The 12,568-nt window shown below is 35.0% G+C and overlaps 2 long non-coding RNA genes across 3 annotated transcripts; one reads left to right on the top strand and one right to left on the bottom strand.

Moving 5' to 3' along the window:
• Positions 1 to 562: 562 nt before the first annotated feature.
• Positions 563 to 5,674, bottom strand: LOC114805038 (uncharacterized). 2 transcript variants are annotated; one of them, XR_003753140.2, is made up of 5 exons: positions 4,960 to 5,674; positions 1,574 to 1,767; positions 1,132 to 1,510; positions 900 to 1,070; positions 563 to 835 (listed from the first exon to the last, which is right to left on the bottom strand). It is a non-coding gene; the product is annotated as an uncharacterized LOC114805038 (long non-coding RNA). The 2 variants fall into 2 exon arrangements; XR_008471933.1 differs by having other exon boundaries at positions 5,030 to 5,674.
• A 1,163-nt stretch (positions 5,675 to 6,837) lies between these two features.
• Positions 6,838 to 9,105, top strand: LOC128922715 (uncharacterized). Its single transcript, XR_008471892.1, has 4 exons — positions 6,838 to 7,079; positions 7,140 to 7,168; positions 7,237 to 7,280; positions 7,695 to 9,105. It is a non-coding gene; the product is annotated as an uncharacterized LOC128922715 (long non-coding RNA).
• The last annotated feature ends 3,463 nt before the right edge of the window (positions 9,106 to 12,568 follow it).

Here is a 12,568-nt window from a genome sequence, read left to right as displayed (position 1 = left end):
TACATTTACATTATTACAATTGATTATTACCCTATTTCTTGTATTTAACTCACCTGGATATTTATCCTTCCTATGGGAAAGGATAGAGCGGCACCCCCAAACTGCAACCACCCTGCAAGACAGGTACCGGCGAATTCTCCGGTGAAATGCCAGGGAGCGGTACCCGCAGTTTCAATGAAAGTTTCTATGCCATTCTTAAGGGCGAATTGACAAAAGTACACGAAACTATTGTGTACGTGAGATCGTTCATCCCTTTCTTGCACATTACATTCATCATTTAGCAATGTATATATACCTCTTGCACAATTTCGGGAATGGTATTGGTACAATCACGGATGAAAGACCTAATACTGCGAACGAAAACTCCACGTGCACTTCTAGTACTGTTCTTGGTGCTATCACGGATGAAAGACCCAAAACTGCACGTGCACTTTCAGTACTGCGACCCACAAAACCCCAGAAACTATACCCGGTTATTTTCGGTTAGTTCTACCAAAATCCCAAATGAGAATTTAATAACAAAATCATTAATTATATTAGATATTTATTTAAAATATCATGCCATTTAGTTGTTTATTATTATATTTACTTTATACATATATTATCGTACTACACTATATACATATGTATAAAGTAGGTGAAAATGAATATTTAAACAATTTTTGCTATCTGACAAAGGCTGGAGGAAGAGTGGAAAATGTCAAATACCCCGTGCGGTGTGTAAGTGTAAGCTGCGCACATTATGTGAGGACTCTTTTGGTTTCTTTCGGAGATTTTATAAGATCTGTTCTTTCATTAATTTCACTAGTACTAGATTCATCTGAGAGGAGGGTTTCTATAAAATATAAAGTAAAATTTGAATTTTTATAAAGTTTGTAATAAAAGTTGGTAATAATTACCTTATGTTTCAGGAATTCTAAATCTAACACGGCACCGTTCAAGTCTTAACATCCGTGCTCTTGCTGTAGTATTTCCATTGAACTAACTTCGGTGAATTTATGTCCTTGTAAAGCGATACAACAACGTTATGATTCCTCAATACAAGGTGAAAATGCATCAAAAAAGTCCTCCTAATTAAACATACAAAAAGTTTTTAATTTTCTATGAGCACAAACATTCACTTAAATTTACCCTTTAATTTCTGTGTTTTAGCTGCTAATGGCACGCCAAGTGCCGGTAAGCCCAAAAATACTGAAACTGCTCTGCCCTCTAGCTCATTGGCAAAACCCAGTTGACATACGTCGCGATACGTTACAAAAGCACCTAAAACATGTCGTTCCAATTCTTCCCGTGCTTGTGTTGACCAAAAGATTTAATTGCACGCAAAAAAGTGACATTAAACGTAATATCTGGTGTGTGAATGATTTGTGTTCCATGTAGCAGCGTTTGCGTCCATAGTTTTGGATTTGCTTGCAGCACATATTCCATCGCTTCGAAAGTTCTACGCTGTTACAATAAGTGACACCAATAAGTTTGCGTACCTTTAACGCGCCATATAAGTTTGAAATATCTGTGTGGAAAATTAATTAGAATTTAAGGCAAGATAATATTATTATATTCAACAATTATTTACGTATTTAATGGTTTCGCCCTTGATGTTGACCATTGTTGGCTTTTATTGCGTGCTTCGAATTGATAGTGCATTGAAGTATTACTGTATAACCCTCTTCAATTCCATATTTTGGCCTTAGAAAACTTTTATTTTACGTTTTACTTATTTAAAAATGCGTGCTTCAATAATTTATACTTTAATTAGGCTGCAGATCACTGAATTAAACAAAACACGCAAAATAATACTTCACAAGCAGCCATGATATAGCTCAAAACAAAACTTGTTCAAACACGAGAACTTTGGTTGTTTCTTTCTATCATTCAGGGTGCTGTATGAGAGAAGAGTTGAGTTAAATGTTTAAGCACATTTTACCCTTTGTTTCTTATGTGTGTATGTAGTGGTGTTATTAAAATTTCTTTGAATGTGTTGGAGTTTCAGTACCCATGACTTGCTGGATAAGTACCACTATTGAAAGAAATTGTGACAGGAATGCAATTGAATGAAGAGGTTTTCGTGCGTAATATACTACTAACAAATAAGGAAGGGCGAACTTCGGTTGTGACCGATCATTTTATACTCTAGCAATTTATTTATTCCATTTTATTAATATAACACACAATTTGACCCACATATTCGTCATATATATGGTATAAAGTCCATTGACTTGGAAACCCTAATATTAGGTTAGAAACACCGAGGTCCTCATGTTCGATATATGGGGCCTTGAAAACCTATGGTCCGATTTCTTTCACTTACTGAATTAAAGCATTTTTAGTAGTTTTCAACATAACCTTTGTATGGGAGGTGGGCGTGGTTTTATTTCTTACTTGTGGCACTTTATGTGTTTTCGGTTTTCGCCATTTTGTAGGCGTGGCAGTAGTTCGATGTTGCCCATCTTCAGAAGCAGCCTTCCAAGAAACAAGTGTGCCAAGTTTCATCAAGATATCTAAATTTTTACTTAAGTTACAGCTTGTACAGATGGACGGCTGGACAGACAGACATCCGGATTTTAACTCCACTCTTCACCCTGATCACTTTGGTATATATAACCCTATATCTAACTCGTTTAGTTTTGGGTGTTACAAACAACCGTTATGTGAACAAAACTATAATACTCTCTTAGCAACTTTGTTGCGAGAGTATAAAAAGGCACTTCGCGCGGGTGTCCTACAGATTTTGTTACTAAAAAGGCCAAATACCTCAAGGGGTTAGGCACTTCGCGCGGGTTGCAGTGTACTAAAAAGGCTCAAAGGCCGAATGTCGAGTTGTCGTGTTAAGTGCTGAACACAAAGACGACGACACGACACGACGTAGCGACGGATGACCACAAATGTCGCTTTGAAGCCAGCGTCTTGAACATTTTGAAGACGGCAGCGACATATCAAAGAGCAATTTCATTGTTGCCCTACTAACATCTTTCACTTCAATAAAATTTACATATTTAGTTTAAAGTGAAATTATTTACGCGAAAAATGTAAAAATTGGCGATTTATTTGTTTTAAATAATCGATTGTTATTATAAATGATATACCAAAGCCATTTTACGTTTCTGCTGGAAAAATAACGTCATACTTGTGAGAACTTTGACTAATTTTACATTTCACATGTTAGTGGCAGCTCTACAGCGGCCATTGTCGTCGGCAAAATTAGAAGCATTTCTAATTTGTCGACAACGACAACTACAAGCCTGTTGTCGCGTAGTCGTGCTGTTGTCAAAAAATCTGTGCCCATAAGAACGCGTGTATTTTAATATTTGACAGATGTCGCTCGTCGCTTGTCGTCTTCTATGTGTTCAACACATTATGCTACACAATTTATTACTTTATGTAAACTTTGGCAAATTTTCAAATATATTTCGGTTCTTTAGAAATTATAAAATATAATTTATATGGGTTTGATCACAATTTTATTTTCTGTATCACAACATTATTAAATGTTTTCAAATTTATCTAAAATATTTCGCAAATATTTGCGACTTACGACTTGTAAAGTCTATGTATTTCGTGCAACCCTGTTATGTAAATTTTCATTCAAGCGAACATTTTTGCTCCAAAGAAAGCGAAAGCTCTTTAATTTAAATAGTGTTATTTATTAAGTAAGGTGTCATTTTTAAGAAGGGGTACCGAACAACCAAAAACTTGCATCCTCAGAGGTGGTGATGAAGAGCAATACATACGCAATTAATCATTGTTATGAATTATATTTTTCATTAATAATTTCTTTCCAAATCCACAAGAATATTTCCATTTTACAGTGCGTTTATTTAAAATTCTGTGTTGAAATATGTAGTTAATCGATCAGGTGATCTCAGCTGTGAAAAATTTCCCGATAACCAGCTGATTCTTTGGCTACTTGTATGTTTATACAATAAACTGCTGAACAAGTGCACTTTGGTGATTTCAAAGCAATGTGCGACCTATTGCAAGTGTTTTGGTTGATGACATTTGAAACAATATAATAACAATATAAATAGCAACGAACACCGAAAGACATAAGCAAGCAACACTTGTGGGTATTCACGACAATGCAATGCAATGCTTACTCGTATTTTAGGCTTGAAAGGCAATGAAAACAAATCATTGCCTTTCTTGCCTAGCGAAAAAGCAACGAGTACAGCTTGCACTTGCTGTTAAATGCTCGTTCTCTATGAAGAGAGAACATGTTTATGCATGCATATAATGCATGTAAATTCATTAATACTAAAAGAAATAGTATTTTTAAGTGTAAAAATATTCTTTAAAATAATGTTTTTATAAAATAATTTACATTTTAGCATAAAAATAACAACAATGTGTGATGACATGTATTAGGAAAATGTTTTGTTGCATTCGTTGACACAGGATTGATTTTTATTGCCTTGCATTGTCATTGCCTTTCGTGCCTTCTCCAACAGTAATGTTTTGAAGCAAAAATGCTTGGTGAGAAAAATGTCATGCAAGCATTTGCTTTTACTACTCTGAGTGTGTTGTTGATTTGAATTGTTCGCTGAGAGCAAAACATTGCATTGTCATGTTAAATGAACGAATGACTTGAAACAACGGGTAAGCCTGCTTGTGCAGCAGTTTATTATACAATGCCAAAGATGACATGATACGAAACTCTTTGTTTTGTGAGAGCGCTGTCAAAATCCACATATTTTATAACATTTGGCAGTGATGCCACCATACCGAAGAAATCAGATTGGGTATTTTAGAAATCAATTTTGGGTGTTTTGCAGTTTCCACACTACCACTGAGGTATGCAATTAGCGCGTTACCGATGTTATTTTTGGGTGTTCGGTTCGGTAAAATAAATACATTTCATATACAAATATTTCTCAATAATATAATGTAAACGTAAAAAAAATCAATTTTACAACATTACAAAAATTCGTAAATACTATTATTTACATAAAAATACATATTTACAAATAAATAAACAATCGCAAAAACGCCTGAAATTCGTCAGAATCCAGTTATATAAAAAAAGAATATTTACACAGAAGCCGAAGAAAAGGTCTCGAAAATATATTTATAAATCATAACAAAAACCTACATATGTGAAACACATATGCCCGGTTTCACGGTTCGTACTTAAGATGTTCCCAAATAAAATCTTAGCTAAGCATTGTTGTTGACTGAGTAGTCATTTGCGTTTCACAGTCGATGCTTATTTTCTATAAAATTCTATTATGATATATGGCAGCACAATGAAAAACATTTGTTTACAAATACCATCTGACAAATTGAAATTATTGTTGATGAAAAATAACTTTGCGACGAATAAATTTAGAATCTGGAAAATGTTTGGAAACAATAAAAGGACACCGAATTTCACCGCAAGCGAGTGGAGGCAGCTATTGCAACTCGCAGGAAAGCATATAACTGTCATTGAATGCAAGAAAAATTTTTTCAGCAAATCATTTTTATTTTAAAGTCAATATAAAAATCAGCTGTTACTTAAGCAGAACTTAAATATGAACTGTAAAACGCAATATTTCTGTTTTATCTTAAGCACAACCTAAGCACTGACTATGAAACCGGGCAATAAAATTTTGTTTTTAAAATGAGGCGTGCTAAGGTCCCTGTTGCAAAATGTTTGTGTAAAAAATATTCTAATTCTAATATACAAATAATGCTAGTATAGTGTTACTATCGCTATTATTACATCATGTGTAGAGGCTGATATGTTTCATTTTACCAAATAATAATTGCCCTACACCTATCCTGTGACAAGTGCTATCCAATTCTCTTATAAAAATTACCTCTATTTCTTTTAAATAATTCAAAAATCCCTGAGGCGGCTTAATCAAATTGCACCTGTCTGTTTGCCTTTATTGTGTGAAGAGATATTCGGGAGAAATTTCATCTCCTAAGTATGGTAAGGGTGTGTACAAGTGTGTGTCTTAAATATTTTTAAATATAAATGGCCGCTAAAATATGTAAATGCATGTTCTTTCAAAAAATCAACCTCAATATCATCTACTTCTGAATAACATTCTAACCCTATTCGGTTGAACGAATGTTCAGGTTGTGGAAGTCCTTGGAACTCTGACAAGTCCTGCACTAAACGGTCCTAACACACACTTTCTATTAAATTATTAGAAATAGTAGGGGAAAAGTTTTCGTAATGGGTTAGCGGTTCACAGTTTCCGTTGGTCACTATATTAGCATAACGCAATCCCCATGACTTCCTGAACAAATTACAAAACATGTAAGGTATTATCCTTACACATCGACCAACGCCTCTCCTTATCTATCCAAAATAATTTTCTAAATTGTCTTGACAAAGCCGTCTCGTTTGTAGATGTTGGAAACCTGACAGTGACAAGAATCACCACAACCGTTTCAAACTATTTATATCTATTTTCTTCCTGCCCAACTATAGACAAATTTTTATTATTTCCTTAAATTTCTATCCTATCTTCTAAAAATTTCACCTTATTGCGCAAAATTCTAACTCCTGTGATTTATTGTCCAACTCCTCCCGATACATTCTTTTCCTAGGTGTCCCTTCTGTAAAATATTGATCTGTTTGAGTCTGCCTACTGTTTCCCCAAGTACTAACTGTTTGGAAATTTCCTAAAGAGGAAGAATATGAAATTTCTTCATTAGATAGTAATACGCAATTCTAACCGTCTTCGCTATCAAGCGACTCTTCCTTATTTTAAGGGGAAATGCCTCGTGCACGCTAATAAATGCTTAGCTGTTGGATTTTTTACGCCCAACAGCTTGATCCATTCACGCCGCCTAGTTAAAAATAAAAAATGCCTCTAGTTCAATATACCCTGCAAGACGGAGGTAACAAACTGCACAAACACAATCAAACTTTATCAGATGTTTACTCATACAATTACAACACTTACATTTGTTTACAACTTTGAATTGAATTGGAGAAAGCTTTCGTTAGAAAGAGAAAAAATATTGCCACTGTAAGCATATTGATATAATAATATGCTAAAAGAAGACAAATATGACATTAAAAAAAGAAAAACTGAAATTGAAGCCGCAATTTGGCCATTTTATAAAAAAAATTGTCGCTTGAAGAGGTAAGGTTATTTTTGGTTAAATTTTATTATTAATATTAATTGATTTTAATTTTTATGCAGGAGATATATAAAAGTATTCAATTAAAAAGGTAAGTGTGATTTGTGTTTATCTAATAATTTGTGTGTTTTTACTAATACAGCTTTAATGAAATTGCAGGCAAAATCAACGCACAAAGACCGGGACTTGATACAAAAGAAAATGTAAGTTATTTTAAAATTATCTTAATTAATACCTAATTATTATTATATTTAAAGTGTGTAGTTCAAAAGTGAAAAAAATAAATAAATGAATTGGGTAAACAAGCGGTTGGTACCTAACTCATTTAAATAAGTGCTTTCGGATGTCAGGGTATTTGCTCGTTTGCAGAATTCTGAACATATTAACCTCAATGGTTAAATATAAACTGATTAATTAATATTAAAAGCTATATAAAGAAATATATAAAAATTCAAGTGCTAAATTAAAGAATATTATTATTAAAAGAAAGGTGCTAAATATAAGAAGAAAAATAAATATTAAAAGCTTTGTAAATACTAGTGGCCATTGTATAGCGTGTAGTTCTATTATGTACTATTTTACATATACTCATCCTTCGTTTTGTTTTTCTGTTTTAGGTGTTAGATGCCTGGATGCTGGGATGGAATTTCTTGATATGTTGTTAGCAGGTTTGCGTAAGGTGTATCCAGTCCACACCCAACATCGTTAAAATATATACATATATTTAGAATAAGAATAAAATAAGATTATATATCATTTGAATTTGTTAAATTAGAACATAAATTGCATAAATATAATAATTTATATATAAATGTAATTTTTATATTAATAACTTGTAAATGTAAAAATTTAATAATAAGTTTAACTGTTTAAGTTTATATGATTGTATTATCTACATATTTGATTTTGTAATAATTAAAAATGTAATAAAATAAAATAAAAAACAAAACGAAAATAATTATTTTTAACTGTTAGCGGAAAAAGATAACAAATATAGGTAACAAGCTGCTAACCAAAATAATGACCCGTACGGTAACAAATACATCTGTTCTGAATAACATAGGGATAACATATATGCTAACATTTGCTTCAGCAGAGGTAACATATATATAACATGCCAAATATGAAAATATATGAGGCCATTAACAGACTGTTAGTTGTCAAAACTTGACCAATAGGAGACAAGTATAAGTGTTATCGTAGAACGAGACCACTTATGCAAAATGTAATTGGATAGAGTGAGAAAACCGTTGAACGAGTAGGGGCATAGTGTTACTTCTTTCCCACGCTTCGAACAAAAGTAACACACAAATTAATTTTTGCTAATGTTTAGAGTAACATAGCTGTAACATGTTAGCTAAAAATTACCCGTCTTGCAGGGTACAAGCTATGATAGCTTATGACAAGCCAACATAATTATGTTGGCTAAGTCTTCCATACAAAATAAGCTAATAGCTTAATTTGCTGGTAAGATAAAACACGCCTATTATGTTCCAACAAATTAAAAAAAAAATATATGAATAAACTTAAATCGCTTTAAAAACCTCTTTTTTTAAACAATTTGAATTTCAATTAAATTCCGAACAACCCTTTAACGACAACCTGTCATTGGTTGTTGGGTTCTTAACGCGAGGAAATCTATTTATATTAAGGATCCAACCCTTAAGGTAATTGAAGGAGGAAGTTATGTCAGCTCCGGTGTCATCGCTAACCCTAACCGTCTTTAAAAGTTTAATAGCCTCATCTAAAAAATGAATTTACTCGGGTGTTGCCGAAAAAACTTTCTTACTAGGCAAAATAGCTTCAAAATTACTACTATTAAATAAATCAAATATCCTGTTAATAAAATATATTCTGCCGTATTACAAAAACTAGGGGAAGGACATGTTAAACGACCGGAATAAGCGGATAACATTCCGGAAGCGACTGTGTCACTGGAAACTTGCCCTGCAAGTTTGACACTCATTTTTTGAAAATTGTTAGGGGAAATATGAGCATCTGAAAGTTTCGGTGCACAACGAATTGGATATTGGGAGTCTTTATTATAAAAGTTCAGTCATTAAAAAATACCTATTCGCCATTTACCTCAAAGTATGGATGCTCTATTGAAACTCCTAATACTCTTGCTAAATTAAGAAAATTAAATCGCTGATCACAAACAAAATGGCAAGGGTTAAGTCTATTCTTTGTAACTGGGTAATGGCCTTAAAAATATATTTTTTGGCAACATCCCCTTTACATGAACCATGGACAATGAAATAAGATAAGGGATGAGACCAAGGCATTCCACCAATACCTTGGACCATCAGAGTCATTGTACTATTTCCTATTCTACTAGTACGATTTTCGTCGCCTTAATCCTCTACTCCTACAATTTGATCATACTTAGGTTATCGAAATCTACCCAGCAAGTCAAGGGTACTGAAACTCCAATACATTCAAAGAAATTTTAATAACACCACTACATACACACATATGCAACAAAGGGCGAAATGTGCATAAACATTTACCTCAACTCTTCTTTCGTACAGCACCCTGAATGATAGAAAGAAGCAACCAAAGTTCTCGTGTTTAAACAAGTTTTGTTTTGAGCTATATCATGGCTGCTTGTGAAGTTTTATTTTGCGTGTTTTATTTAAATCAGTGATCTGTAGCCTAATTAAAGTTTAAATTATTGAAGAACGCATTTTTAAATAAGTAAAACGTAAAATAAAAGTTTGCTAAGGCCAAAATATGGAATTGAAGAGGGTGATACAGTAATACTTCATTGCATTGTCAATTCGAAGCACGCAATAGAAGATACGCCAACAATGGTCAACATCAAGGGCGAAACCATTTACACACCAGATATTAGGTTTAATGTCACTTTTTTACGTGCAATTAAACTTTGGCTCAACACAAGCCCGGGAAGAACTGAAACGACATGGCTTAGCTGCTTTTGTAACCGTTTATCATCGCGACGTGTGTCAACTGGGTTTTGCCAATGAGCTAGAGGGCAAAGCACTTGCACTATTTTTAGAATTACCGGCCACTCAGTTGGCCGTGCCATTAGCAGCCAAAACTCAGAAATTAAAGGGTAAATTTAAGTGAATGTTTGTGATCATAGAAATTTAAAAACTTCTTGTATGTTCAATTAGGAGGACTTTTTTGATTAATTTTCACCTTGTATTGAGCAACAAACAATTGGTCTCCGGCAACGCCAAAAAACCAGTTGGTACGATGAGAATTGTCGTTCCGCAGTGGAGAGAAAACAGACTGCCTACCTCGCAACGTTGCGATCGACCACAACACGTTCGGGGTGGGATAGATATCGAGAACTGAAGAGGGAAGCGAGACGCATTTGCAAACGTAAAAAGAAGGACGCCGAAATGCGTGAGTATGAAAAGCTTGAAAAGCTGGCCAACTTGGGTAATGCTCGAAAATTTTATGAAAAGATGAGGCGATTAACAGAAGGTTTCAAGACCGGAGCATTATCATGTAGGGACCGAGAAGGTAATCTGATAACGGATGTCCAGAGCACACTGGGATTATGGAGGGAACACTTCTCCGACCTGCTCAATTGCTGTGAAAGTACAACACCAGGAGATGGCGAACCCGATTCCCCAATCGATGACGATGGAATAGATGTTCCATTACCCGACCATGAGCTATTCAAATACGGCGGCGAAGAACTGATAGGTGCATGCATCAGCTTCTTTGTAGAATATGGTCGGAAGAAAGCATGCCTGACGATTGGAATCTTAGTGTGCTCTGCCAAATCCATAAGAAGGGAGTCCCCACAATCTGCGCCACCTACCGTGGTATAAGTCTCCTCAATATCGCATATAAGGTTTTGTCGAGCGTATTGTGTGAAAGACTAAAGCCCACCGTCAACGAACTGATTGGACCTTATCAGTGTGGCTTTAGACCTGGAAAATCTACAATGGACCTGATATTCACCATGCGCCAAATCTTGGAAAAGACCCGAGATAGAAAAATCGATACTCACCATCTTTTTATCGATTTTAAAGCTGCCTTCGATAGCACGAATAGGAGCTGCCTTTATGCCGCGATGTCTGAATTTGGTATCCCTGCAAAACTAACACGGCTATGTAAGCTGACGTTGAGCAACACCAAAAGCTCCGTCAGGATCGGGAAGGACCTCTCCGAGCCGTTCGATACCAAACGAAGCTTCAGACAGGGTGACTCACTATCGTGTGACTTCTTCAATCTATTGCTGGAAAAAATAATACGAGCTGCAGAACTAAATAGAGTGGGTACAATCTTCTACAAGAGTGTACAGCTCCTGGCGTATGTCGATGATATTGATATCATCGGAAACAACAACCTCGCCGTTGGTTCTGCGTTTTCCAGACTAGATAAAGAAGCGAAGCGTATGGGTCTGGTGGTGAATGAGGACAAGACGAAATATCTCCTGTCATCAAACAAACAGTCAGCGCACTCGCGTCTTGGCTCCCACGTCACTGTTGACAGTCATAACTTTGAAGTTGTAGATAATTTCGTTTATCTGGGAACCAGCATTAACAACACCAACAATGTCAGCCTTGAAATCCAACGCAGAATCACTCTTGCCAACAGGTGCTACTTTGGACTGAGTAGGCAATTGAAAAGTAAAGTCCTCTCTCGACGAACCAAAATCAAACTCTATAAGTCGCTCATTATTCCCGTCCTGATGTATGGCGCTGAAGCGTGGACGATGACAACATCCGATGAGACGACTCTTGGGGTTTTCGAGAGAAAGGTTTTGCGCAAGATTTATGGTCCTCTAAACATTGGCAACGGCGAATACCGCAGACGATGGAACGATGAGCTGTACGATTTTATACAGTTGGCGCCAAAAAGCAAAAAAGAGGAATGAGTGGCGCGCTCTGGTGCATTCGGCTATAATCGCTTAAAGCGGTTCCTACGCCAAATATATATATATATATATGGAGCAATCATAACGTTGTTGTTTCGCTTTACAAGGACATGGATTCAACGAAATTAGTTCAATGGAAATACTATAGCAAGAGCATGGATGTTAAGACTTGAACGGTGCCGTGCTAGATTTAGAATTCCTGAAACATAAGGTAATTTTTACCAACTTTTGTGTTGTAAAAATTCAAATTTTACTTTATATTTTATGGAAACCCTCCTCCCAGAAATTTGATGAATCTAGTACTAGTGAAGTTAATGAAAGAAGAGATTTTACAAAAACTAAAGAAACCAAAAGAGTCCTTACATAATGTGCGCAGCTTATACTTCCAGGCCGCTCGGGGTATTTGACATTGTTCAAATATTCAATACGTTTACCTATGTATATAGTGAAGTACGATAATACATTTATAAAGTAAATATAATAATAAACACCTAAATGGCATGATATTTCAAATAAATATGAAATATAATTAATGATTTTGTTATTAAATTCTCATTTGGGATTTTGGTAGAACTAACCGAAAACAACCGGGTATAGTTTCTGGGCTTTTGTGGGTCGCAGTACTGAAAGTGC

This window comes from Zeugodacus cucurbitae, chromosome 6 (genome assembly GCF_028554725.1).
Source record: "Zeugodacus cucurbitae isolate PBARC_wt_2022May chromosome 6, idZeuCucr1.2, whole genome shotgun sequence".
Lineage (NCBI taxonomy): Eukaryota > Metazoa > Arthropoda > Insecta > Diptera > Tephritidae > Zeugodacus > Zeugodacus cucurbitae.
The sequence above is the reverse complement of the archived record's forward strand: the minus strand, read 5'-3'. Positions and strand labels throughout refer to the sequence as shown.